The sequence below is a fragment of the Rhodnius prolixus genome, unplaced genomic scaffold (genome assembly GCF_049639745.1).
Source record: "Rhodnius prolixus isolate KJV_2025 unplaced genomic scaffold, Rpr scaffold_4, whole genome shotgun sequence".
Taxonomy (NCBI): domain Eukaryota; kingdom Metazoa; phylum Arthropoda; class Insecta; order Hemiptera; family Reduviidae; genus Rhodnius; species Rhodnius prolixus.
The window spans coordinates 38559040-38582598 of record NW_027411614.1 but is presented as its reverse complement, the minus strand read 5'-3'; the positions used below and the strand labels follow the sequence as shown (position 1 = coordinate 38582598).

General features: G+C 34.4%; 1 protein-coding gene and 1 long non-coding RNA gene across 2 annotated transcripts in view; one reads left to right on the top strand and one right to left on the bottom strand.

Moving 5' to 3' along the window:
- Positions 1–23559, top strand: part of NFAT (nuclear factor of activated T cells 3) — a 50446-nt gene that overhangs the window by 11646 nt on the left and 15241 nt on the right. The window lies entirely within an intron of this gene.
- On the bottom strand, positions 6559–14813 carry LOC141456577 (uncharacterized). Its single transcript, XR_012459876.1, has 2 exons — positions 14223–14813; positions 6559–6783 (listed from the first exon to the last, which is right to left on the bottom strand). It is a non-coding gene; the product is annotated as an uncharacterized lncRNA (long non-coding RNA).

Below are 23559 nucleotides of genomic sequence, written 5' to 3'. Positions count from 1 at the left end.
CAGTTTGTCCGAGAGACTCCGCTCAGAGGCCTGTAATCGTAGTGAAGGCTCCAGGCGAGAATGTTTGTAAATAAAAGACACGGAAAAGAAGAAAAATAAGGTTGAATAAGTAGAATATGATACTGTTATGTTGTGATACTAACTACTATAATAAATAAGATTTCATAAAGATATTGTTTACAATAATATCTGTCATTAAATTTATCTGTCAGCTTAATTGAAGTATCTATTACAATTCAAATGGCATTGGTGGAGTGATTTATCTATTAATATTGAATTAAAATAAATTGAAATTAAATACGATGTTATGAATATTTAAATTTAATTAATAAATATTAACAAGTTGCTTTCTTGGTAAATTTGTAATGGAATTTCATTTGGAAATACAATTTTAGAATTTGGAAATATGTGAGAAGTGAGCAAACAGATATCTCAAAATGAAAAATCTAATTAAGTTGAATATTTAATAATCCGACTTTGATAATCGATAATTTAGTTTGAAATAATTGAACTGAATGATCTTTCCAAGTAATTTTGCTTACGAATTTTTGTTTGCAACCTCTCAGAGGTTCTCGTTACTTCCTGCACAAGTGGAATTGCGTTGTAGTACTACCTTAAAAAAAATCTTAAGAGTTTTGGTTTTGGGGAAAGGGTAAGTTAATCCAGTACAGTTTCTCGCAGTACAAATAATATGCGTACAGGTGGGCTGAGTAATATTCTGATAACCTTTGTTCTCGGTATTGCTAGCAGCATATTAGTTAGAGGTCGTTTTAGTGTAAAGTTGTAGTTAGAGTGAGTCTTTAAATAGTTTCTTAGTATTAAAAGTTAAGTTAGTTTTTTTAACAGAAACAAAATTAGAAATATATTAAATATGTAGAATAAAAGTTTTGGGATTCCCTTGGCAATTATTATTACCATGTGTTGAGGCATTTCCGTTTCCCTTAGATTTCTATGTTCTTTGTGTTTTTGAGACTCAGTAGATGTTGTCTCAAATTTAAGAATTTCATAGTGAGGTATACCACCAAATTTATATTGAATTTATCAGAAAGAAAACACAAAAAATGAATGCAGGGAAATCATCTAAAATTGCAAAACTCTTTCTTTTGAATATTTTTGTCCACAAGACTATTTATTTATTTATTTTTATTAGTATCTCACGATCAATGAATCACCTGGTTGTATGTTGATAATTTAAAATTGGTTATACGGAGAGCGAAATGTTGTACCAGGTTGTTCCATGTTACAAGTTATTTTAAAGGATCGCCAAATAGATTAGTGTGGGGCACACAAAACAAAATTTCTTGATAAAATGCCAACTTAATAGTTTCACAGAGCTGAACGAATACAACATTTAAAGAATAAAATAATATATACCATTTATACAGAAACTATTAAATGACGTAAAAAAGAAAATTTGTATACTCTCAAGACTCATTTTTTTTCCGCAGGTTAAGTGATGAAACTATTTCGGAAAAAAAAGATAAGATTAATAATGCTCTACTGAAATAAAATTCAGAAAGGAGGGGCCTAGCTTAATGGTTAGCTTGTTCTGGATCCCAACGCGCGGATATCCCTTTAGATTTTCTCTACCTAGAACTCTGATGGCGAACCTATGACAGAGGTGAGATGGGTACTCATTTCGGGTTACCCGCATCGACAGGGACAAAAAAAAGTATTATACAGTCGACTCTCGATAAATCGAAATCCAAGGGACTACAAGAAAAATTCGAATTATCGAGAAGGGGGAAAAAAAATCGAATTATTAAGAGTTTTTATTATGTATATGCGTATGTAAATACGTATATTGAAAATACGTGTGAGCTTACCTAAGTTTTAGACATATATAGCCTCAAGTAAAAAAGTAAAAATAATGAAAACGGCTAAAAAGAATAAAAAAAATTACATATGTATTAACATTTCAATAAATAATAATATACATATGTACCTAATTAAAAAAATTAAGAACAGTTTTTTGTTTCAATGTGGCTTGACTTAGTCAAGTGACTTAGAATTGTAGAAAGCGTTGATGGTGGAATATTGAAAGTTTAGGCGATATCTTCTTTTTTCGAACCACTTTTCACGGCCGCGATACTGTTTTCTTTGTCGGACACAGTAAGGGAGACGTACTTCCCATCGTGACAAACTAAGAAAGAGATCTGGAAAGTTAACCTGGGCTGAGAGGAGGGAAACATTACGCAGGAAATGAACAATAAGCGGAAAATGAGAAGTAAACATTACTAGGGAAAATTCGAATTATAAAGAGGGGAAGCGGCCTCGTTCGAATTATAGAGCCTTCTCTCCCCCTGTTGTTAAGAAAAGGATTTCGAATTATCGAACGTATCTAAACACACTGCATTTTTTCTATTTACCGAAGTTAGCAGCTGTAGAGTTCGAATTATCGAAAAATTCGAATTATCGAGTTTCGAATTATCGAGAGTCGACTGTATTAAATAATACAGCAAGTATATAGAGCACTTTGAAGAAATTGCGGTATTTATTGAAAATGAGGAACTGGCATACTTTCCTCAGCTCAATGGTCATAATAAAATACCATTTAAAAAATAATTTTTTCTACTATGGTTGCAAATCTAAAAAAAATTATGAATATTTCTGTATAAGAGACGGTGCCAGAGTTAAGTTTAAGTTAGGTTTTATCAAAATTTTGAAACGCCGAGCTCACAAGGTACGCCATTGCTGCAACATACTTTACCATGGGCTATAGATTCTTGTGTACAGATCCATAAATTAAGAAGATATCAGGAGTTGAAATTGTTTTGGGTCATGACACGGTGCTCTGAAATTGCGCACTCTAAATCTGTTCCCTCTGTAAACGACATATTAGTATGAAATTTTATTACCTTATGCACTATACTTTTCTCAGTAATAAGCAATAGTGGTTTTATGTACAGATCCATAAATTAAGAAGATATTGAGAGTTGACCTTTTTTTGGGTCATGACACGCTCTGAAATTGCGCACACTTTATCAGTTCCCTCTGTAAACAACATATTATGAAATTTTATTCCCTTATGCACTATACTTTTCTCAGTAATAAGCAATAGTTGTTTTGAGTCTTCTTCTTCTTCTTTCCTGGCTCTACAACCCAGTGATGTGGGTCTTGGCCTCCTCAACATGCTTCCGCCAGTCGTCTCTATCTCTAGCGGCCGCCATCCAGTTACGCAGTCCGAGGATATTCCTCGCGTCCTGGGCAACTCCATCAGTCCAACGCAGTTTAGGTCTACCTACCCTCCGTCTCCTATCCGGGGTCCCGCGCAGCAGTTTGGAGGGAATCTCATCGGCACTCAGCCTCGCCACATGGCCTGCCCATCTCAGCCGGTTTAATTTAATCCAGGCTACTACTGGGGGTTCCTTCATTAGATCATATAACTCCCTATTCTTCCTACGTCGCCAGGTCGTGCCTTCACGTACTGGGCCGTAGATTTTGCGCAGTAGCTTTCTCTCGAACACCTGCAAACGGTGTTCGTCTGTCTTTGAGATGGTCCAGGTTTCTGAGGCGTATGCCAAGACAGGCCGAATGAGGGTCTTGTACAGCCTAAGTTTGGTGTCTCTTGTCAGCAATTTACTTTTAAGGTGCTTATTTAGGCCGTAATAGCACCTGTTAGCCGACAGCAACCTCCTTCCTATTTCTTGGGAGACGTCATTTTCGGCTGTCACAAGAGATCCCAGGTAGACAAACTCAGCTACATTTTCAAATGCGTAGTCCCGTACGCGGAGTGGTTCTTTTTGTGTTGGGTCGGTGGAGTGGAATTTTGTTTTTTCCTCATTAACCTCCAAACCCAATCTCCTGCCGTTGGCTTCAATTCTCAGGAAAGCATCCTTTACAGCATCGACTGTTCTACCCACAACGTCTATGTCATCTGCGTAGGCTAAGAGCTGCACAGATTTATGGAAAATGGTTCCCGAGGTTTGGATTTCTGACTCTCTGATCACCCTTTCGAGAGCCAGGTTAAAAAGCAAGCAAGCTAATGCATCGCCTTGCCTTAATCCGTTTCTCGATTGGAATTGAGAGGAGATGTTCGACTGTATCCGCACGACGCAGTGAACATTCGACATACTCATCGCAACAAGGCGTACCAACTTAATCGGTATATTCATTTCACTCATAGCCTTATACAACTCGCACCTATTTACACTGTCGTAAGTCTATCATCTATGAATAGGTGGTATGTGCTAAGCTGGTATTCTCTTCCCTTTTCCAGGATCATCCTCAAGTTGAATATCTGGTCAATGGTCGATTTACCCTTTCTGAAGCCGCACTGGTATCGACCTAATAACCCCTCAACGTAAGGAAGCAATCTCTGGAAGAGAATGTTCGATAAGATTTTATAGGCTGCCGGGAGTAGCGAAATGCCTCTATAATTGCCGCAATCTAGCTGATCCCCTTTTTTGTGAATAGGGCAAATTATAGTCTCACACCATTCCTTTGGTAACCTCTCATTCATCCATATAGAGAGCAGAAGCTCTTGTAGAACTTTTATCAGCTCTTGTCCTCCGTGTTTAAAAAGTTCAGCTGGCAAACTGTCTGTGCCAGGGGCTTTGTCGTTCTTCAGCCTGCTCAAGGTCTCACAAATCTCTTCTTCATCTGGGGGTTCGACTTCATCCTCCTGTGTGGCCGCACTTAACACGAATGTTTCCTCAGGGGCGCTCCCGTTCAACAGGTCATCGAAATGCCTTCTCCATCTATTAAGGATATCCTGTGGGTTCGATACAAGGTGGCCACTCTCATCCCTGCAGGTAGTCAAGCGGGGCTTAAAAGGCTTACGTCCGCAGTTTATTTTCCGATAGAAATCCCTGCACTCATTTTGGCTGCGATGTTTTTCTATGTCCTCCAATTCTTTGTTTTCCCACTGTCTCTTCTTTCTTCTATGCAACTTCTTCTCTTCTCTTCGTTTTACACGGTAAAGCTCAGTGGATGCTCTAGTCCTTCTCCGCAGTAACATAGATTTATATGCATCGTTTTTTCTGATTGTGGCTTCCAGACAATCTTCGTCAAACCATGGACTTCGGCAAGTTTTTTCGACAGTGCCTAAAATTGCCTCTGCAGTACGCGCAATAGTTTCTCTACAAGCGCTCCATTTAAGGTCTACGTCAGAGTTCTCACCAATCCTGAGTCGACAGAGTTCTGAGTCAAGGGATTGCATATATTGAGAGCAGATTTCTTCGTTTTTTAGCTTTGAGACATTCACCTTTTTTAATACTGCACCTCTCACGTTTCTGACATTAGAGATTCTAGCCCTCACTCTTGCGACAGACAAATAATGGTCGGAGTCAATATTTGCACCTCGATAACTTTTGACGTCAAGAAGATTAGATCTATGTCTTGCGCTTATTAATAGATGGTCGATTTGATTGGAGGTATCTCCGCTTGGCGATATCCAGGTTGCTTTGTGTATATCCCTATGAGGAAACAGCGTACTCCCCACCACAAGCCCTTTTGAGGCCGCAAAATTAATTAGTCTCATACCATTCTCATTGCTATCCTCATGTAGACTATGTGCTCCAATAGTAGAGCAGTACATTCTTTCTTTACCAATCTTGGCATTAAAATCGCCCATGATTATCTTAATATCTGCCCTTGGACACTCGTCCGCTGCCTTATCGAGCAAGTCGTAGAACACGTCTTTTTCTTCCTCTTCGCACACCTTTGTAGGTGCATGAATGCTGAGGAAAGAAAAGTTGTAGAACTTTCCTTTTACACGAAGCCAGCAGATTCTTGGACTAATAGGTTTGAAATCAAGAACAAGGCGGCGGGCCCTACCTCTGACGACAAACCCTGTACGTCAAAAGTACCCAAAAGTATGGAGGGTAGGGTGGCAGCTGTAATAGACGTTGTAGTCTTTGCTTTCCATGATGCCCTGTCCATTCCAGCGAACTTCCTGGATAGCGACTAAGTCCAAATCATACCTAGTGATTTCATTAAGAAGCACTTTCAGTGCCCCTGGTCTATAAAGGGTCAATACGTTCCAATAACCAATTTTAAAATCCTTATGACGGTGCCTGGGTCTAATCCGTAAAGACAGTCCGGTTTCATTATCATCTTGAGGTTTTGAGTTGTTTTGAGTACAGATACATAAATTGAGGAGATATTGAGAGTTGAAATTGTTTTGGGTCATGACATTCTCTAATTTTACGCACACTTTATCAGTTCCCTCTGTAAACAACATATTATTATGAAATTTTATTCTCTTTAAACACTATATTTTTCTCAGTAATAAGCAATAGTGGTTTTGAGTACAGATACATAAATTGAGGAGATATTGAGAGTTGAAATTGTTTTGGGTCATGACATTCTCTAATTTTACGCACACTTTATCAGTTCCCTCTGTAAACAACATATTATTATGAAATTTTATTCTCTTTAAACACTATATTTTTCTCAGTAATAAGCAATAGTGTTTTTGAGTACAGATACATAAATTAAGAAAATATTGAGAGTCATGACACGCTCTGAAATCGATTGCCCTTAGAAACCATTTTGTACAAAAAATAACTGCTAAAATTCGATTTTTTCCACTTACTATGGGTAAGAAAACTGCTATTGAAAATATTAGTTTACTAAGTTTCCAAAATTTAAAACTAAATTAGAAAACGTAGGTAGGTAGAAAATATTTAGTAAAGAATGTGAAACTCATCTTCTCAAACACGGCCCCTCCATTCGTGTGCCTGCTGCTCGCTTTATCATCTCCTGTTGTGTACGATCTGATATCCTTGTTCAGTTCGTCTAGTTGCCTCCCTTCACCATAGTATCTTCTTTGAATTGACTCTAATAAGATAGAAACAAAATGTTAACAAGGCTGCAATCATGTTGTGCAACAAAGACAGCCAACTAAGTATTGTTGAAAGTCCCCATATTGGATATTAAATTAATAATAAAACTTTATATTTGAGTTTAGAATGCGTTTGAAAGTAGAATATACTCACTGTTCGTTATGAAATTATTAATTTTATCCCTCTTTGTTAGTTAATTCTTTTAAAACGAATTTTTTTATAATCGTAATCAAAAGAAGTAAACAAATAAGGAAAACAATTAATTATATCTTTCTTATAGTTTGATAATGATGTGGAATTTAGATAAATAGATCGTTTAAGGTTACTATTATATTTTTTTAATTTTTCTAATTTAAATATTTGCATTTATACTGATTTTCTGGAAGTATTAATTGTTTTAAACCACAAGTTAGCTTGTCTTTTCCCAGTTGTTACTTTCTTCTTTGGCACATTGTATTCTGTCTCTTACTAACAAGTTGAGAGTATTTCACATGAGGTATTCTAAGCTCACAAAAAAGAGAAGTGGTTTTGACAAATTTCTTGAGTATGTGTGTGTGTAGGTGAGTAAATCTATTTGTGATGTGTCTGTGTTTGTAAAATTTGGGGAGTGCGAATTAGCGCAAATCAAAAAAGAAAAAAATATCGATGCAATGGTTAATATGTATTGTAAAGTAATCGCCTATTTCTTTCAGGCGGGGCTTAACGTCTAACTACCAATTAGGGGTCGTGGACGGGGGCGGAAGCTCATACTTTACTGTAAACAATTTTATTCTAACAAATAAAAAGTAGTCATACGCGGGATTCGAACCGGGGATCTCCCACTTACAAAGCCAAGCTCTTGACCACTAGGCCAACACTCGCCCCATATTTCTTGTGAACGTATGTAATCGAAGGAATTCAATATTAAAAATAACTAGATTTAACTTATTCATCTAGATACGAAATCAGCCAGGAAATTAAAAGTAGTAATTTGACCGGAAACAGATGTTGTAGAACGAAGTGGTCAATTCTTAGAAATGAGAATTTCCCCTAGTAAGGCGAAGGTCACAATGTAGAGAAACAATCAGACGTTACTTATGATCCTCACTTTGTTGATGTCCTTCAGGAGAGAAAGGAAGGAGAGGGCAATATACGGTCCTGTCATCGTAAATGTTGCATATACTAATGCGGAAATAATGCTCAGCTAAACAAGTTCTCTATCTTGTAATCGTATTTAGGATGGGACAACTTTAGTGGTTGAGTGTTTTGTATAGAGTAGTTAGACATCTTGGTTGCTTCAGCAAAGCATACAGTGTGAAATCGCTTGAGAAGTGCCAGAGATTGAATGGCTGAATTACCATTAAATAAAGAATGAGGAACTCTCATTAACACTTAAGACTGGGAATATATTTATTCGTTGTCGGAGAAAAAAATATACCATTATTAGTGACAGCCAGAGTGCGTTGGGTAAATTATCACATATACACAACCAGGCTGCAGGAATGTATCATATTATCGCAGAGATTGGTAGAAACTATTGCCATTTTTAAAGAGAAGGGAGTCTACATTAATTTTTTGAGGGTAAGGGGTCATTGTGATATAAAAGAGAATGAAATTGTTGACAAACTTGCAAAGGAAGCCACCAATAGTGGGGGAAATGGCTAATTATAAATTACCACACACCGATATCAAGTGTATAATTGCAAAAGCAGCACTACAAAAATGGCAGACAGATTACAATAAAAAGTTGTGATAAAAGGAGATTCTATAAAACTATGGCAGATCAGTTACCTAGACAACCATGGTTTAAGGGGAACTGTCACTAATAAATGGGTAGTTACGACAATAAGCAGGCTGAGAGCGAACCATACGGTGTATGGATCGTATATTCACAGGAACAACAAAAGGTCCTCTCCTCTTTGCGTACATTGCAATGAGGAGGAGAATTTCATACATATAATAATGATATGTCCACGTTATGTGGTAGAAAGGAAACGAATGTTTAACGATATATACAGGTATTTAGATGCACCATTTCACTACGAAGACATTATATTCTCTACCAACATTTATGTGCTTAAGTCGATAGCAGAGCTAGCAATGAAATATGAGTGTATTTAAAAGTTGTAAAATGAATGGAAGAAAATGATTAGAGAAGGATTACGTGATTACAATTTCGGTTAAGCTATAAGGATGGCAGGAGCACAGAGTACTGCTCCATCCATTAGTTGTAGTTTATGTAAATAGTCGTATATAGTAGAATGATGAATGTGTGAAGCGAATGTATTTATAAGTAAGAATGGAGAGTGAGTGATAAGCACCTAGACAATGCTGGCTGTATGGCGAAAGCCAATGCCAAAAAAAAAGACTGGGAGCGGTCTATCCCAGGCTGCGACGACCCCAGTCACTCTAACCTGTCTTTCAATTCGCCCAAAATTAAAGGATAGTTCTTGCAAAATTATGGGACAATAGGATCTGTAATTGGCAGGCAAAAGGAGGCAGAGGTTCAATCAAGTGTCCAGACCACCTCCAAGTGGAATGTTCAGAGAAGTGCGCTAGATCTTACTAATACCCAGATTCCTCTACAAGAAGTCCTTCGCAAAGTGTTCGGGTACACTATTATTTCGTAACTATTATTATTTTCTTCCAAAAGAACTGGTTCCAGCCATTGTTTTAATTTTTTTTAAATGCCATTAAATTTGAAAAAGTTATTTTTCTCTTTCTCTTTGTTATTGGCCTCTTGAGCTATCAAATCAGCCATTTACATTCTTCTTTCGAAGCTTCTTTATTTTCAGAGTTATCTTGTTGTTTGTTATGAACTCAAAGAGCTCTGTGTAAATGTTGCCATCATCAGCTGCCAGAATAGTATTTAAATTGGCAGGTAACGGACATCCAGTCGCTATCACAGCCCTCCACAATCGTTCTCTTCTTTTAGTACTGTTAGCAAATTCCATAATTAGGTGGTTGGCGTCTGCTATCATTCGAGAAGTACTTCGACACTTGTGCATTGTTTTCACACCAATCCTGGGCTAGATGATGCGGCGAATAATAGTGATTAAACTTCATTCTAATGACTGTGCTAACAAACTACACTTAACTTATTTTAAGTTACTTAACCTACACTTAAAATTAAAGTCAACATAATTTTTAATTATTAGAAGTTGTGAAAAATCAATGAATAGTTTTTGAGAATCATTTGTTGGTATGACGCCTGTCTTTGAAAACATTGTTGTACAAAAATAAATTTACTTGGCTCTGCATGATTACCTTTTTTCAAAAGAGTTATTTTTAAATCAAATTTTTGGCAAGATCTGTTTAAAGCGTATCTATAATTTAATTTTATGATCAATAAAAGTTATGTGAGTTTTTTTAAAATTAAGCTTGCTTAGTTGGCTTAACTACCACCCTGGATCTTATTTTTGGTTCACCCCAAGACAAAAATAATTTTTGATGAAGTTTAGTATCAGTCTTTAACTTATAACTTAGATTAAAATGAAAGATTTCAAATAAAATGATGGAATTTTTAGTTAAATGAAATAAACAAAGAGTCTGAATTGTTTCTGTTCCGCTGATTTGAGAAAACGGATACCCAGTGAGTTCTGTGAATGTTTCCGCATTTCTAGAGTAGGGTGCACACTGGTCCTGAACTTAACTTTTTCTAAAACTACGATAATTAATAGTGGACCACTTGGAGGTGGTCTGGACACTTGATTGATAATTAATTATGTTATAACCTAAATGGCACAGATCGTAAACTAACTGCTCTTGTTCACTAATTCGTTGCTAGTTCAATGTTTAATAATACACATTAAGATCTTATGTTTGTGTTTGTTTCTTAAATCTTTAATCGGTGGATTAAACAAAAAATTCTTGTTGGAGTTTTATTGTGCTAACTCTGCTCTCAATCGAGCAACAGCGGTATATCTCTTCACAATTTGTACTCAGCGAAATTAAATTTAAATTTATAACACACGAGGAAGTTTTAATAAAATAAATAAAAATAGCCATTACGTCAATAAAACTGCGTCATATTTCCTGAAATTACGACCAATATTAATCTAAAATCACTTATCAAACTATCAAATTTCTAAAAATAACGAAATATTGCTCTCCCTAAGCAAATAGCATGTAGGTCAGTATACGCGAATTAAAATTTTTGCAGGAAATAGATTGTTCATTTAATTTGTCGCAGCAAAAGGCATGTTTATTGTATCCTTAACCGGTTTTGGACTTCTATCCATCATCAGAGATATACGAGGTCTGTAAATTAAGTAATGAGGCTGATTTTTTGAAAAAATTTTATTCAAAAAGAATTACAATTCTATATTGTCACCTTCAAAATAACTTCCTTCTGAAGCCACACAGCGCTGGAGACGTTTCTTCCACACCTCATAGCAGTGCTCGAATTCCGATACTGGAATAGCCTTCAGCTGGTCGGTTACAGCCGATTGAATGTTTTCGACTGTCCCAAAATGAGTTCCCTTGAGGTGAACTTCGGGAAGAGAAAAAAGTCACAAGGACTCAAGTCAGGCGAATAAGGAGGCTGAGGAGCCACAGGAATCTTTTTACTGGCCAAAAACTCGTTTATTGAAATTGCTGTGTGACAAGGAGCATTATCGTGGTACAACACCCCTTATTCTTGATGTTTGGCCTCACACGAATGACCCATTTTCGATCAACGGAATCGTCCACAAAGAGATTCTACCTCAAGGTCAAACGGTCAATCAACACTTTTACCGAGAGGTTCTTGAAAAACTTCGAAAAAGGGCTATTCCAGTATCGGAGTTCGAGCGCTGCTATGAGGAGTGGAAGAAACGTCTCCAGCGCTATGTGGCTTCAGAAGGAAGTTATTTTGAAGGTGACAATATAGAATTGTAATTCTTTTTGAATAAAAAAATTTTAAAAAATCAGCCTCATTACTTAATTTACAGACCTCGTAGATAGAATAATCAGTTTAGTGTAGATTTCGGTTTCACTTACGTTACCTTCTCGCACCACACTTAAGTGGTGAATGGAAGTCCGAAAGCAATCAGGGATACAAGACACATGCGTGCTGCGACTGATGAAATCAAAGACATTACCCAGGACTTGCGGACCTGTCCAAATTTTCGAATGTATTCTTCTACTTGTTAATTAAAAATCAAAACACTTCTGGGAAACTAATACAAGTCGAAGACTGGACATCACAGAAAACTTAATTTCAGTTATTAAACATCTTTATAAAGGGAACGCTTCTGGAACGACCGCTGGGATTATTGCCTGCTGAAGAACAACCTCCTTTCTTGAAAAACTTACGAAAAGAGTAATCTGTTTCCATTTGGAAGAACATCAATATAACTCTCAACATGTGAAAATGGATGCAAATCTGAAAACTTTTAGAGCTGACTGAAAAATGAATAAAAAAAAAAAGAGCACACTAACAAAAATATTGCGATAAAAATGCTATAAAAGCATCTCTGTATTTGTGAACACAATTTTGGTGTTGTACCTGATGGACTGGCTAATCTGCAAGCGTATTTATATCTCGGTTATCACAAAGAATGTAGACACATATTTAGATAAAAAGAAGAGATCAGAGACTAAAGAATCCTGTCTAATCGTGTTTAGCTACAGCTGTTAAATGAGGAAGCTGATCGTTAAGGGTACGAGAAAATTGGATAATAATGTAGTCGCGTCCGTCCATAGCTTTTGGCAAACTATATCTATGAAGGGGCGTTGAGGAGAATTAGATAGCGGTGCAAGGATTAGATTATTTCCTGAACTCCAAGGTAAAATACCGCTGACTCATCATTTCTTCTGAATATTAAGAGATATATCATCTTTCAATGAAATTCTTTTCACTGATTCATTTAAGTTGTGCAAGTATAGCAATTTAAAATATGACCTTGGGATTTTATTATTAGTAAGTCTTAATTAATCCGATCAGATGTCGTGAAAAACAGGCTATATTTAAATATCATTCTAAAATTACCTTCAAAATCTGAATTATGCGTTGCAATTAGTCAATTACCCTAATTTTTTTTTTAAAAAAATTCTCTTTTCTCTAATCAGAGAAATAATTCAGTTGTCTAAATTTTCTAGGTTGTATTTTTTGCCTCAATATTCATGTTTTGAGTCCACCTTAAGATAGAAGTGGTTTATGAAGTGAAGGTTTATGAACAGATCAATTCAAAAGGTGAAAATCGCAAAAGTAAATCGTAACAATCCAAAGTGCTAATTTGATCTTTTCGTTTTTTTGCGAGGAAAGAGAGAATACATGGAGATTCTCAGACAAAAATATGTTGTGTGTGAGAAGTCTACAATCAGGGCCGACCCTGATTAATAACCCCTCCTCAAAACAATAGTCGAAGATATCCGTCGGAATGGCGCGGGGTTATTTTGTTAGGAATGGACCAGAGCCGAGCAGCCATCTTGATCACATAATGCTGGCAAAGGATCCTCTATTGGCATGACTAGACGGACGTGGAAGGAAGTCATTAAGGAAGCCTGGAAAAAGACAAAAATATTTACAGCCACGCAGGAGAGGAATTTGATTTAGATGATTAGGTGAGGTATGTGGTACTAAAAGTTAAGTAATCGCCTATTTATTAAGGCAAAGCTTAACGTCTAACAACCGATTAGGAGTCTTGGACGGGTTATGTGGAACTATATTGACTAATTTTTCAAATTTGAGGTGATTTCAAATCTTGTTTTTGGACAGTACTCAATTTGCTAAGAGTAAGGTAACTGTCACCTCTCCTCTTAACAGGATTCCCTTTAGCTAGCGGTCTAAACTACCGAATTCTTAAATACGATTGTTATACTGGCTTATATAAGAGAAATTTAAAAAAATAATAATAAAATAAAGCGAAGTCATTATATCTCAATTCACGTAAATGCAATATTCACTATATGACCATAAGGTTATATTTAATTGTTATCTTAATTGCAGCGCACACTAAGGGAAGTTACAAAAACATTTACTTACAGTTTTCGTTTGATTCTGTATTATAACCATCTTGTTTCACATTAACCTTCAACCCTACATTGTTAGAAGAGCACTTATATCTGTATCACTTCATGGCATCGTGCTCATTTTATAAATTATCTACTTATTAATGTTGTGGCACAAAAAAAAAAAAAAACCAGCTCTCAACAATTTTGTTCTTGTTCCAAATCTCACTCTTATATCGACAAATTACTTATATTTATTTAAAATAAGGAATTTGAAAAAATAAGTAAACAAAAAAAATTGCTATTAAGAGTTTTAATTTTTATGGAAACCGTACAAATATATTAAATCAGAAAAATCTTTAAAAAAAAAAAGAAATTAAAAATCTGTTTTGCTTAATGGGATTCCCACTGGGAAAATTCCTTCGAACTTAAAATTTGGGACACAACTTTAAATGTTCGTTAAAATCTACAATACTGATATTTTTTTAATACAAATACAAATTTATACTAATACACTCAAACCTGTTTTTATGCGGTCCTTTTTTAAGCGATTTTTTATTTGTGCGTTTCTTTTTGTGCGATCTCGTAATTTAATTGTTGAACTGACAATAATTTCAATGTCAACGAATAAAATGTGCAATACAATATTGCGATGGAATTTTTGGGTAGCAATGCAAAAATGCATTGATCGCAAATAAACATTAAAGGACATCTGCAGTTTTGTATGTATAAAATAAATACATATGTAATTAAAATATTTAACAATGTTCGCATGTGTTTTTTCTAAATCAGGCTCCAAAAGGTTTTGCGAGATTCGAAGAGCTGCCAAGCCTCGTGTCTTGATTTCGTTTAAAAAAGCAATTGCTAGTTATGGTTATGAGTTATTTTATAAGTGAGATTTTTTTTTAATATTGTTTCGAAAACTATTTCTTATAGCTACTCGTGAAGTTTTATGCAATTTCTTTTATGCGTTTTCTTTTATTCGGTCCCTATCCACCGCACAAAAACAGGTTTGAGTGTAATTACCAATATAAATTTACTAATAGAAATAAAACTAGCACTACAATCACTGATAAACAAAAAACTAAGATAGAAAAAATAATAATTATAATAATACAATAATAATATAATATATAATAATAATAATTATTATTATTATAAAAACAAAACAGGAATAAAGCTTGAAAACTAAATCATTATTACTTATGTCTGACTGAGTAATTACAATAACATTCTGAATTAGAAAATGTAAGTTTTAATAAAAATATTAGTATAATTCTGTAACCTGAATGTCAATTTTCAGTAATAATATTATTTCTTCATTATAACTTGTTATCTCTAGTTAATAAAACTTTTTAAAAAAAAAGTGAATTATTGTTATTATTCTATTATTTTTTTATATTAATTTAAAACTGTAATAAGATGAGTTTAGACTTTTCTAAATGGGGAATCACCAACATTAAACGATTGTTTGTTAATAAATTTTGTGGTTTTCACCCTATTTTTAGTAACAATTTGAAGCAACAAAAGAAAAAAGAAAAACCTTGAAGAGTTCTGGTTCAGTAACTAATTTGTTAAGTAAACAGCCGGTTTAGTGCCTTTTACTAATCGCCTCAATGAAATACCTATTTCAGTTCAACATTTTTTGTTTTGTTAAAAATATTCAGACGATAATATTCCTAGAGACTTTATTTTAAATAATATTACCATTATCACGGAATTAATATGACGTAGCATTACAAAAATAGCTATTAATTATTTACACTGCACTATCTTACATGTTTTTTGTTTTGTTTTTCCTCTCAAGTAAACTTATGTCAAGATAATAAAAATATGGCTACTGTTTTTTTATTAGGGCATAAAGTACAATTACTGATAATTCATTCATTAATTAAGATAATGCGCCAATAGTTTTGGAACAAGTGAAACAGTAGTTTTAATTTTTTCTTTTTTTTTTTAGATTAGAATCAATATTATGCTGGTATTTATCTAACTTCCATGTTATCTTCCAGAAGTTGATATAAAGAAAGAACTCAAAGAATACAATTATGGTTACTAATAATTTAAAAATTGAAGCAAATATAATAATAGTTTGGTTTTAAAAAATTCTCACCATTGATTGTTGAATTTGTGGTTACCACAAATTTTTGAACAATTTAGTTATGCATAAAAAGGTTCCCTGAAGTTTTGTTGCTATTCAGAATCCTAGTACCGAGTTGAAGATGGTAGCGGTAGATTCAAAGTTTTGAAATTGGCCGGAAATATGAGCTTACATGGTTCTTTTCTCTAAGCACAGTTAATGTAATTATATTTTCTTAAAACTTCCAACTTTTGCACAGAAAGGAAATTGACTTCCTGTCAGAAAGCTTTCTCGAAATTTGGAATTTCAGTCAAATATTTGTTTCTTATTTAAAATTTATTGTTTGATAAGTCTTAAAATTACCCTGAAACGAGCACTTCAGAGTTAAGTTCAACCACCCTACTCGATCAGAAGTGCTGTTAGTAGAATTTACCAGGAATATTGTTGAACTACTTCTGTACCTTATCAAAGAAAACATGATAAGGAACCCTTTTATTGAGAAAATTGACTGATTTTGTGGAAAAGCATATTGTTGGTGGCATCCAAACCAGATATCACATTAGAACTTCTTTAATTCCTTCACCAAACTGATGAATCTACTACCCTAATGATGGATGAAGGAGCGAAATCGATCAGGGATTACAATAAACATGCGCGCCATGACGGATAAAATCAAAGATATTATCCAGCACTGCTGACTTAATCGTATCTTTATTTTTGTGTATTTATCTAAGAATTCAGAGAATAGCGAAACAAACAGATAAATTGTTAATTAATGAATAACATTGGTTGGTTTCTATTCTTGATATATTTTCACATCTTTCCTTAGGGTAAGGTCAAATTTGCAATCCCTCTCTTGCAGTAATCTGCGTTTGTACTGAAGCATGTATACGCCAGATTTAATCGAAATCTGTCCTAAAGCATAGATTTAAGTAAAAATCTGTATAATCAGCACCTCTATAACCGAATGAGTTAACCCTTATCCCGTGTTACTGTCTTGAATTACATTCTACATGAGTATCAATCACGTGGTGCTAGATAGATTTTTTTTCTATCTAGCTATGCTCACCTAGTAAAATACAAACCAGTTTTTTTAAAAAACTACTTTTCTTCCCGATGCAAATGAACCTTTCTCAAAGCTAGCATTTAGAGAATTCCTTGAAAATTTTTAAATTCGACAAAATCTGATTCAAATGCTGTACTTCCTGTTGCCCCCCCCAAAATTGTTATTATAATAAATAAACAAATAATAATAATAAATAAATAATGTAATAAATGAACTATAATTGTAAGAATAACGCCCGATGGGTGCTAAAAACAATGGATCAAACTGCAATCAGTTTGTTGTTTTCAACTCGACACTAAAACACAAATTATAGAGAACATAATGTAGTCTGAAATTCTAATATATCAAAATACCATTAAAAGTAATTAACTTCTACTCCAAATGTTCTAACTTAGATTAAATCCCATTATAAAGCTATAAAAAATTAATTCTATTCATTAAGCTTACATATTCAGTCGACTCTCGATAATTCGAAACTCGATAATTCGAATTTTTCGATAATTCGAACTCTACAGTTGCTAACTTCGGTAAATCGAAAAAAATCAATGCGCTCGATAATTCGAAATCCTTTTCTTAACAACAGGGGGAGAGAAGGCTCTATAATTCGAGCGAGGCCACCTTCCCCTCTTTATAATTCGAATTTTCCCTAGTAATGTTTACTTCTCATTTTCCGCTTATTGTTCATTTCCTGCGTAATGTTTCCCTCCTTTCAGCCCAGTTTAACTTTCCGATTCTCTTTCTTAGTTTGTCACGATGGGAAGTACGTCTCCCTTACTGTGGTCCCACAAAAAAAAAAAAAAAATTAACGCGGCCGTGAAAAGAGGTTCGAAGAAAAAAGATATCGCCAAAACTCTCAATATTCCACCATCAACGCTTTCTACAATTCTAAGGCTGGAAACATAGTGGAGCGGCGAGCAAAGCGGCGATGATAGCGAAGAGCGAAGCGGCGAAATCAAACACAAGTTAACATATGGGACCGCGCATAGTGGCGAGCAAAGCGAAGATAGAGCAACTCTATCTATTTCTAGTTTTTGTTTTTGCCGCTTCGCTCTTCGCTATCATCGCCGCTTTGCTCGCCGCTCCACTATGTTTCCAGCCTAAGTCACTTGACTAAGTCAAGCCACATTGAAACAAAAAACTGTTCATTTTTTAAATTAGGTACATATGTATATTATTATTTATTGAAATGTTAATACATATGTAATTTTTTTGTTCTTTTTTGTCGTTTTCATTATTTTTACTTTTTTACTTGAGGCTATATATGTCTAAAACTTAGGTAAGCTCACACGTATTTTCAATATACGTATCTACATACATATATATATAATAAAAACTCTTAATAATTCGATTTTTTTCCCCCTTCTTGATAATTCAAACTTTATGATAATTCGAAGTCTCGATAATTCGAATTTTTCTTGTAGTCCCTTGGATTTCGATTTATCGAGAGTCGACTGTATTTCAAAGATCACATTTGCATATTGTAAACAAACAACTTACTTAATTCTAAGTTTTTCTGTATAGTTAATGTGTTATTAAGTAATAGTGTCAAGTAATCCTAATTCTTAATCGTGTTTTCAAATGTTTCTCATTGGGGCCCCGATCGCTTTCAGTTTTAGCCTATTGCGTAGAGATGCCTAAACACAAGTAGCAGAGATAAATCCTAAATATTCGGTTTTGCCATTACTGCTTTATGTCTTGTTCAAAAATAAATTGTGTGATATGATAAGATTCTGAAAAGTAAATTTGGCCCAGGATGCGTATCCTGTGTAACTGGCAAGTTTCAGGCCCTACCAAAAACCACTATCGTCAAGCAGTGATTGTGGATCACAGTGGCTGTGAAAGATTCCCTACAACTTACATCCCTGTAAACCTGAATAGAGACAGTACGATCTTAGGCGCCACGGTAGCCGAGCGGTTAGAGGCGAGATCTCGGGTTCGATTCCCAGGCCTTGGATTTTATTTAATGGTTAATAAAAGAAATTTACAGTAAAGTATGTTTGCTAGTCGCCTCCATCCACGACACCTAATTGATAGTTGGACGTTAAGCCCCGCCTGAAAAAATAGGCGCTTACTTTACTTTTTACTTTTACAGTACGATCTTTTTCAAAACACAAATTTCGTTTCATCCTACGAATTATTAAAACTACATGGTTAGAATAGTAGATTTATTTTGGAAATTCTAACCATTTAAAATAATTGATTAGACAAGGCCAACTGCCATAGATCGTCCTGGGTGCACGTTATATTTTTGGTATACATATAAGCCACGTGTTGGCTGTACGAGTTCAGTTCGTCCTTAAATGGGCCAAGCGGGAGTTCCGCCCTAAGAGAGCTTCTGTTTCCAATGGGCGTTGCTCATCAACCAGCTAGAGCGGTGAGTTCTCGCTTCTTGTAAAACGATCCCCTTGCATGCAGGAGGCCCGGATACTCTGCTAAGGGTCAGTTCGGACCTTAATAATCCTCTTTAAGAGAGGTGGGGAAGAATGCCCTGGCCTACTAGGATTAAGACCGACTTAAGCATCTAATCTCTTCACCAGAATCAGTAGCTGTTGTGTCCATCTTATTGTCATCATGCTTATTGTCATTGTAGTATTGTCTCTATTTTGTTAGAGCACCATCCGGTTGCGTTAAACGCGAATTTTTGGCAAATTGTGGAAATACATCGTATTCTGAAGTTCAGCTAGATCCCTAACTTAAAAAGAAGGTTCTATATAGATATTGCCGACAAAAATAACTTTAAATTTACACTTAGTAGGTGAAATAATAAAAATTCGAAACTTTATAAATAATTAAATTAACAACCAATTTATAAATGATAAAAACAAATGATTCAGAGAAATTGAAATAAGTACAATAAAAAAAACAATTTAGAAGTTATGATGGATTGTGATAATTGATTCAAATTGATATACCAGCTGTTTATTTCTATATTTATTGATTCTTATTGGTAGTGGTCCGAATCAATTTCTCTCTGAGTTCTTATTCACTCATTCATCAATATTTGAGTTAGAAATGATTGTTTCCACTAAAAAGTTAAATGCATTTAGTTTTTTTTTGTTCGTAAATTTACGTTAGAATTTATCTGCAAACAATATTAATAAGATAAGATAAGGTAAACAATTAGAGCGTCATTACTATCTGTTGGTTTAGATCTGATTTTATTTTTATATTTAGAAATTAACCGAAAAACGGCTTTTTATTTATTTATTTGCAGCTTTACTTTCACTTACTGGTGTAAAGATAAGTAATGAGTTCAGCCAAATCTTGAAAATTAACTTTCCAAGTTTTCAGAGGTGGCCATTTAGAAACGAAAGTAGGTGCCACAATCTTTCCAAATAGTTCAGTGGTTACTTAATTTTTCTTTTTGAGGGCTCTACTGAGTTCTTTCTAGTGCGGGTAGCTGACACTTTTATGGTAATTAAATTCTTTTTTCTTTTTTATATACTAAATGCAATCGTAATAGTTAAGAAATTAAAAAGTGGGCGTGTCTTCGTAAAATGGATATGGTGGGTATTGAAAAATCTTTAAAACTGCGTATGATTCAGTTTTAAGTTTACTAGGCAGATAAATCTATTTTTAAGATTGTTTTCAGTTTACTGGTGAGATTGATTATTTCACTTTAACCTGTATTTTTAGAACTCTTTTAGAAAAATAACGATGTTTAAATTGAAACACTCGAGAATTTGTTACAAGAGGGTGGGTATGTAATGGGAAGGGATGTGAAGGAGAGTTTGCCCAAGTATGGACTCCTATATTCCAGAAAATGCTACTCATCATCGTTCTCTTTAAAATGTAAGAGAATTGGGCAATTTCGAGGATCTTGTGGCACAATAAAATATTCTACTAGCAGAGGGACGCCGGCAGTGATGGCTATTGTCGTATAAAGTGCATGCAAAAAAGACCATAGACTGGAGCACAAAGGTTTTCAGGTTTCAATGCCTTAATGGTTTTTTATGTACCCATTCAACCTGAGAGAGAGACAGAAAAAAGAACAGATTAAAATCCTGGTTTAAATAAAATCTAACCACAGACAAAAAAAGCGCTGGTGAAGCCATGGATAGACTAAACGTTTTCTTTACTTTGTTTTTGTAGAATTTATGAATTTATAATTGATGTATTTTTAGTGTTTTAATAATAACTGATAATATAAAAGAAACTACAATAAGTGTATTGTGAAAGTCGTTTAATAATAAGTAAAATTTGATTGTAAAAAGCAGAACTGATTAAGTGGTTAGTACGTATGATCTCCAGGGAGAGCGCTGATGGGCAGCGGGAATAGCGGCGTCGGCCGGTGCCTCTCCCACTAAATGGCTCCCAATTGACCTTCAAAGTGTTTGTTAAATGTTTGTCCACTTTGCTCTCAGTTCACAGACTACATTGTACACACATCTTACATAACCCAATATTCATCCCACATTTAAATAATTCTAGTTTTATTTGTATATATATTTAATAACTCCTTTTAAGTTTAATCTTCACTAATTCAACTACAAAACAGTGGACAAATTTTGTATAATTTCAAAACAAAATTTGGGAAGTGTATGAAGAATTAAAATAAAAAATTTGTATAAGAAAATTATATAAAAATACCAAAGAATAAAGTGATATTAGGTTTAGGGTTGGTACAGTGGTTAGCGTGTACTGTATTATAACGAAGAGATTCCTAGTTCGAATAAGGCTACCTGTATCATTGTATTGTCTTTTCCTAAGAGCTTTAAAGAACACTGTCTGGTGATGGTCAGGTATTGTCGTGTGACGAGGGAATACTGCCCAGAGTCTGGCAGTGCACTGAATAAGCTCCGGGAGCCAATGACCTCAGATATAGATGCGCCTTAAAGAAAAAAAAGAGTGATATTTTGGACTAATAATTACAACCAACACATTATTTATGGGCTTCTGTTGCTACATTGATCTACTGATAGATTTAACTGATCAAAATTGAACATTTGGTGAAATTTATTATATTTTTGAGTTTGACTCATATTCAGCTCCCCGTGCTGTAAGAGATAGTTGTTTTTTTGTATCGCAGGCATTTGGGCTTTAATTGTAACGAAAATTTAATGATTATTTTGTAAAGATTCCTTCGTTTTGCTTTACTTAAAAGGTTGAAATTAAAAGATTCTAACCTATTTCCCAAAACAATTATCCTTAAATTTATCCAGGAAAAAGTGTCATTGATGTATGTCTCAACTCATAGGAGAGTTTTACTTGTACTGTAATTACTGTAGAGTACCACAGTTGCAGACTACCAGATAAAATACGCTCCTACGTCATGACAACCTCCGTAATACCTGAGAGCATGTTACGAAGGAGTAAATCCACCATATGAAGAACCGACTGAACTGTTTAGGAACTATTGCCACGTCTTCTACCAATAAAAAGGGCCAATTCCTCCTCTAGACTGGAGGTTTAATGTTTTTGTTTCATTAGCATAGAAGAAGGCTGAAGAAAGCGCTAAAATAGGTTGGAAAGGATCAAGAAATCTTGGAGTTATCTACCTGTATTGCCACTATATTAACAAAATCAGCGAACATAACAATCAACAATTCTTGCAATATTTTTTCTTTCCTCCCTTCATGCAGAACACAATTTCCAACATTGATTACGGACGCAATCCAAACAATAAATAAACAAGGCCGAAGAAAAGTGAAAATATGAAGTGTAAATGGAAAATAGAACTAATTAAGTTTTTTTATTCCATTTAATCTGTTCAAGGAATTCATTTTAAGAAGATATCGATAACTTATCGATAATTGGATTTAAATCGACGTTAATAAGGTGCCAGTTTGTGTTATGGAGGCTTTTCGTAAACATAATGTTTTGGAAATAGAATACATTTATACTAGTATTAATATTTATGATCATTTATTACTTGCCTCTTTTCTCTCTTTTTCAACCATGGTTCAAAGTGTCACAGCCAACTCCCAAATATTTACCGAATATTTTCATATCTGAAAAATATGAGATTATTTATGTATAAAAACCGTTATTTCTTTAATATTCGTAGAAATAAAGGAATATAATTTGTTTCAAAGTTATGTAACTTACGCTCCTATTATTTTTACATATAAATGAATACTTAATGGGAAAACTAAGTTAATAGAATTTATTAACTCATTTTTTTTTGAGGCAAGATAGTTCTTATATAAATAAGCTGAATTAGAAATCAGAAATAGAGGCTGAAGTTGGAGTCACATTATAAGATAGAATAGAAGTTATTTTTATGGCCGGCTTGTAGAATAATCATATGTGGGTATCTTGTAACCAGTTAAAAGTTTTTACTATAAACCAAGTTTATTAAATGATTTGTTAGATAAACTAAAAAGAACTTTTAAGCTACTTCTTTTATTAGATTTGTGTGGCTTCTAAGTGAAGAAACATCACTTTTTTCTGTTCATGCTTATTCAAATCCTGTAGAAAACCATTCATGGCATGGAAAACAAATTTTTCCAAAGAGTCACTTCAATTTTTCATAAGAACCTTAGAATCAACATGAAATAAAAAGTAAATAGCGCCTTAATTACACTATACAATGATCCATTCATTATCTCCACGTGCTGTTGAGGAATTAAGGTCTCTAAACCATGAAGTTGTTAAAAACGTATTCGAAGGCCGCTACAGCACTTAATATTCTACTTAACATCAGGGAAAAAAAACACCATTTTGGAATCTCACTCACCACTTTGGGTCAGGATGATTGGCATGCCACCATT